The sequence below is a fragment of the Dioscorea cayenensis genome, unplaced genomic scaffold (assembly GCF_009730915.1).
Source record: "Dioscorea cayenensis subsp. rotundata cultivar TDr96_F1 unplaced genomic scaffold, TDr96_F1_v2_PseudoChromosome.rev07_lg8_w22 25.fasta BLBR01001105.1, whole genome shotgun sequence".
Lineage (NCBI taxonomy): Eukaryota > Viridiplantae > Streptophyta > Magnoliopsida > Dioscoreales > Dioscoreaceae > Dioscorea > Dioscorea cayenensis.
In genome coordinates, this window is record NW_024087496.1 from 194,453 (window position 1) to 201,012 (window position 6,560).

Below are 6,560 nucleotides of genomic sequence, written 5' to 3' on the forward strand. Positions count from 1 at the left end.
TGGTTAAGTAGCAATTTTAGTATTTTTATTGCTTACTCCCTGTGGATATGACAAACCCGTGCACTTGCGGGTCACACGCAAGGGCCGTTGTTAGATGTGTGCCCATTCATGTGGCCTCGATGAGAAGTATGGATTTGGGAGTATTTTGATGATGTACTGCACTAAATTACTGTAGCAGTTACTGTTCACAGCTTGCAGGAAACAAAATTCTGCAAATTCATATAGGCGTGTGGAAATTCCACACACCCTTGTGGATTCCAGATTCCAATCCCTATAAATACCATGATTTGAGATGTTTTGAATGATCTTTTTCTCATCTTTTTCCTAGCTTTGTAGGCGCTCACGGCTAGGATTTGGAGAGGCTTTGGCTAGGTCTTTGGAGTGGTTCTACGGCCTTCGACATCATATTCCTTTGGAAGATAGTTATTTGGGAAGCTTTCGTCAGTATCGATTCAGCGAGGTGTGCCCTAGGCTTGATAAGGGAACCTTTGGAGAAGACGAGGCGGCTCCGCAAGACTATCGATACAGACTACGAGGGCCTTTTATCTATGGATAGCATTCTTTTACTTTTGATTTCATTATTGAATGTGTATTGCTCCATGGAGAGCTAAACCCCTAGTGGGTGCTTGGACTTATAAACCCTAGGATGATTTTGTTTCATTGATTCTTTATTATGTGTCTTTAATTGATGTTTTAATTGAGTTCCAACCTTGAAAGCTTGTTAAATTGATTTTCCCTTAGAGTGACACTAGTGTTGAGAATCTATATTGGTAATCCTTGTGAATGAGTGACACTTCATTAGGATTAGACAAAGCTAGGTTGGAGAGGGTCGAGAGGGTGTGTCAAGAGGTAGCGGAACATCCCATTTCCCTTCCAATGTGATTCATCCTACCTCCATGTTCCAAGAGTTCTTTGCGGTCACAATAGAGTGAAGTGCTAAGAGATGAACTCCACTGGGGCTTAGTTGCTCGAGCAACAGAGTGAAGTGTTGAAGTAATCTTTAGTGCTGGGACTTAATTGTGACTAGGGGTCTTTCGCATGGACCAAAGGGTTAGATCTACATTAGGGAATAGGGTTTATCACTTGGAGTCCCAAAAGCTTTAAGCAACTTTACACAGTGTGAGGCATCAAGAGTATTCTTTTCTACTAGGCATAGTGTAGGGTTAGTCACGGTTGACCTTAGGTTTGTGGCCATGTGTTTTAGGATTTCCACGACTTATTAAACATCAGTTAGGAGATATAATGATTAGTCTTGCACTTGAAACAATAGTCCTAGGGTGAGCAATGTCCGGGTGTCCCATTTTCTATCGATTGCCTCTCCTTAAGGTCTATTGCGTCTCTTTCTTCTTTACTTTATTTTTACTTGCATCGATATTGTTCACATCACTCTTGAATCATCTTTACCATAGTTAAATAGCAATTCTAGTATTTCTGAGCATTATTCCTTGTGGATACGACTACCCACTCACCAGGGTACTTTATTACTTTGACAACCCGTGCACTTGCGGTACACACATGCAAGGGGTGTGTCATTTTCTTTTTTTTTTAAAAAGGAAATGAAAATTTACCATTTTTCCCCTCTAATAAAAGAATGAATAAAGAAGGGTCCAAATGACCGAATAGCCCCTGGTTTTGGCTGGATTTCGCACAAAAGCTATTGTGCAATCAAAACAGGATACCACTAGTGCTAAATGACTATTTTACCTCTAATGTAGGCACAAAATTTAAACTGTCACATGGTCCAAATTAGGATCGGGTATAACAATATAACAATTACAACAACTTAAGATACAACTCCAAAGGAAAAATACAACTACTGGTAGCTTCCTAAGCAACCCCTTGGTCTATTGCTTCTAATATGAAAAGGATTTAAAACAACTTCATGAGCTCACTGGCCATGTAAGTAATCCAAAATTTGAAAATCTCAAACAAAATAATCATGACTAAAACAAGAGTTGCCAACATTTTAAACAAAAGGCAAGCAAATAGCATAATTAGGTTAAGTTTAAGCATTAACCCAAAAATTTTGCAATCGGAGGAATATCCGAATTGAAAATGTAAAATAGATGGGTAATAGATTCACAAGTAATAGTGTATGTCTTCAAATTTCCTATAGATATCATAGGTCATTTATTTGTTTATTCTCGGTGACTTGAGCTACAATAACATAGGTCATATATTTATCTTTAGTGACATGAGACTAATTATATATCTGAGGTTGTTATTATTTTACAGATGGACTGGTGTGAAATTCCAGTCTCATTTTGCGAATTTTGTGACAACAAGCTCAGTGTTTAACCCCCACTTGACAGGGTTAAGTATAGTTCACTTGGAGACTAATAAAATCATATTCATATAATTTTGCACCCAGAATCCAAAAAAATACATATATTCATAATAACTAGATAAATAATTCCATAAGCAATTTATATAGGAACATAAATTGTCAAAAAATAAAGCGGTAGATAAACAATAATACAAAATAAAAGAATAGATTAATGATAAAGAAATAGTAAAAAGATAGCTAATATTAATAACAACAAAAATGGAAAATTAATGCTGAGAAATCCAGGATAACTGGATACACAAACCACAATTAGAAATTAATTAAATAAAAAAATAACAAAATAAATAAATATTCTGAGATAACAATTGCAAATAAATTATTAAATTCTTAAAGAAAGCAAAAAGTAATTAATAATGAACAATTAATTCAGAAAACAATTATTTTCCAGAAAGTTAAGTAAATAAACAAATAGCTCAATAATAGTTGAAAAATTGTGCATGGTTTATGAAAAATTGTGGATTACTTACTTGGTAAATTTCTAAACTCAACTTAGATCCCAATCTGAAACCTTTGGAATCGAGTCCTTTTTGGAGGGTCTTATAAACATGCAATGAAATCAACACTAGGCCAAATATAACAAGCAAACTACTTACATGATTAAACACTAATCATGTGCTACCCCTAAGCATGCTCAAGAAAGCTAGATATTGGCTTGCATGGCAACTCATAATAGCCATATATATACTAATACCAATATGAAAAAACTGCACAGATGAAAATTAAATATAAGGTCTTTCAATTACTTAACATAAATACCTATTTACAAGGTGGCGGACTAAGTGTATATGCTTATATATATAACTAAAATCAAACCAAAGGGTGACAGAACAATTCAAGAAAAGTTTTAAAATACATTTGTATATATAGCCAGAAAGTTACCAGTGGAACGCTTGCACCACGGCCAAATTAAGCTAGTACATATCAACAATATATATATATATTTAGCTTCGTACACCTATAACCCAGTGGTAGCATAAACAACATATGAATTTATGTTTATATATAAACCTATATATATATATATCTATCAAAAGCTAGCTCCAAAACCAACATGTGACTAAAAGTATACATAGCTATAAATATAGACTGCAGGTCATGATATAAATGCACATATATGTATATATAACCATATATGCTAAGCCTTAAGATTAGTATGCATATAGTTACATATTGGCATAGAAGTAGGGTTTGAGGGACAAGGGGCAAGGGGTGGCCGTCCCCTTGTTGCCGACGGGTTATGTCACGCCCCGAACCCGGCTCACCAGACCCAGTGCGCAGACAAACAGCCACAGACCCACAAGGTGTGAGCCCCATAGGCCTGTAAGGCCTCAAAATCTGATCCAAGACAAGTAAAACTATAATAACCCAACTGAGTTACAGGATTACAAACTCTACAAAGTACACAAAATCGGGATACAGAAGTCCAAAATACAAAATACAGGGACATAGTGATAGACAATGACAAGGACTACAATTTTACACAGGGCAAGCAACATCTACAGGCAGTCTTTCAAGATCCACCACGGTCTACCACTCTTGATCTGAAAAGGATTCAAAACAAATCCATGAGCTCACTAGCCCAGTAAGTAATCCAGAAATTGTTTTAAAACAACATGCTTTACGAATCTCGATTTCAGATATTAAGAATAATTCAAAGTTTAAACATAGTTTAAACAAATACAAAATAAATGGTTCAACAGAGGTATAGTTCTCAAGTAGTAACGCTATTCAAGATAACTAAAATCAAAAGAATACCAGGTTTCTGAACTGCGAATAATTATTCGCCAGAAATGAGCATAGGTCTTCAAAACATAATTTAAACAAAACAAAATACAAAGTGAAATATTCTAATAAAGAATATTTACAAATATGATTTACCGGAATTTAAAACCCAGAAATACGATATCAAAAATACAGAAAATTTCAAGGCAGGACGAATATTTGTGTTTTTGCAGAAATTCAAAATCAAAAGGGCAAACCCAAAAAAATAACAAATTCAAGAGTATGTCTCCAAATTCACTGTAAGTGCCAAAGGTCATTTGTTTATCCTCGGTGACAGATCCGAGCCAAAATAACAGATATCATTTATTTACCCTCGGTGACCCGAGACTGAATACCAGGTGGCCGTTGATTATTTCACCGAACGGACACGGTGCGAAACTGCAGTCTCATTTTCCCAAAATTACTTGTCGACAAGGTCAGGGTTTAACCCCCCACTGACAGGGTTGCATATCGTTCATTTGGAGACCAAAATATTCAGATACAAAATATTTGCAGAGTACAAGTTCAGAAATTTCTAAAATTTCTCAAGTTCATATATATTCAGAAATACTAATAAATATCAAAATCTCACTTTAGGGAAAATAAATCAATAACCATAAATGAAATATAAAAATTTAAGCACATGAAGTATTTAAAATTATTCAAAAACACCGACTCCTTCAAAAACTAAATTAAATGATTAAATAACTAAATAAATAATGGAATTAACTAAGTCAATCCAAATGATAGCATAATCATTAACCCATGCCTACAAACAAACGAATTTTATAAATGTCGAAGTAATCGTTTGAATGTAACCACACACTTAGTATAAATAATAAATTAATAACCAAGTTAAAAAGAATAGCAATTATTTAATTAGCATTACACCAATTTAGATTTACCAAGTCAACAACTAAATAGAAATAATTAATTAAAGAAAATACCTCAAAATACATATTCCAGATAAATAATTTCAATATTAACAAAATAATAGATATTCAAAATAAAATAACAAAATACTAGATAATTATTTTACAGAATAAAATAATTTCTCAAATACCGAAAATACGGAGTTATCGGTAGATTACTTACCTGATATTAGCTTAAGCCCAAAAAAATGAGATCCAAGACCACTCCCTAAAACGATCCTAAAATCCAATGATTTACCATAGTTAAAACAAAATTACTCTAATCGCAAGTTTAAACACTCATCAAGTATTACCCTAAGCATTTTCTAGAGAGCAACCAAAAATAAAAATAAAATAAAATAAAATAAATGACAATAATTGTCTTGCATGCACTCATGCAGGAATTTAAAACACACCCTAAAAGCTTAAATAATTAACATGATTAAATTTAAAGTGATCCAATGCTTAACCTCCACTCATTTGACATTTGCCTTGAACTAATATTTTAACTTGATGAGAACAACTCCACCATCCAATTCTAAACACATTCCACTACAAAACTTCACTCATTCTCTTACAATGCCTTGACTAATAAAAAAACAAAAAAATATGCAAAACCATTAACACCAAAAAAACATTTACGCAAATTCACAACCAAGCTCTAGTCTTTAGACACATTAACACAATAATGCTATCAACTTTACAAAACCACTCCACCAACAACAAAAAGTTGTAGAACCAAACTAAGAGAAAAAAACATTAACGAGTTGCGAGGTTTTCATGCAAATATATGCCTATATATATTCCTTCAAGGGGTAAAAATCTTGAAGCAAACATAAGCATATACACAAACAAGTTTTCATCTTGGCATACAAACATGCTATGAATGGGAGGTTAAGCTTTTTGATCGAGGTGGACAATCATCAATAACTATACCTCTAGGTTTGGTGACAAGTTGGCAATGACGATCTCCTCTCCGGCTTGATCACCGGTCGCTACAGTGTTCCGTAATGCTCCTCACCTTTGAAGCTCTAAGTGGAGAAGTAATGGAAACCAAGGAGATGAAGAAAGCAAGGGAGGGAGGAAGGAAGGAGGCAAGGAGGTTGAAACTTGGTTTGATAGCAAAACATGGATGTGATGGAACCCAAAAAAATCCTCCGAGAATTCCTCATTCTAACAAAATTTTAACAGCAAGATGACAAGGAGAAGAAGGATTAAGGGAAAAAAAGAAAACAAATGATTAGCATCCTAAGCAAGGTTTAATGCATGGGCAGGGGTCCACATCATTATCACTAGATTTGAGAGCAACTTGACAAAAGGATAGGGAATAAGTGGAAACAATGTTTTTTTAAACTAATCAAGCTTTGGGCGGGGTCCACAGGTTAATAGACCCCTCTACCCCCTCCCCCGCCTAGCCACCACCCCCCACCCCTTTCCTTGCCCCGCATTCCTCTATGGGTATATTGACCCCTATTCTCTACCCGTCCGGAGGAGGAACACAAGAAGAAATAATTAATTAAATTAATTTATTAAAGAGATAA

The 6,560-nt window shown here is 34.6% G+C and overlaps 1 long non-coding RNA gene across 1 annotated transcript; it reads right to left on the reverse strand.

Annotated features, from left to right (window-relative positions):
• Positions 1–3,697: 3,697 nt before the first annotated feature.
• Positions 3,698–6,019, reverse strand: LOC120255611. The gene is made up of 3 exons (XR_005535050.1): positions 5,956–6,019; positions 5,204–5,259; positions 3,698–3,888 (listed from the first exon to the last, which is right to left on the reverse strand). It is a non-coding gene; the product is annotated as an uncharacterized LOC120255611 (long non-coding RNA).
• Positions 6,020–6,560: the final 541 nt, after the last annotated feature.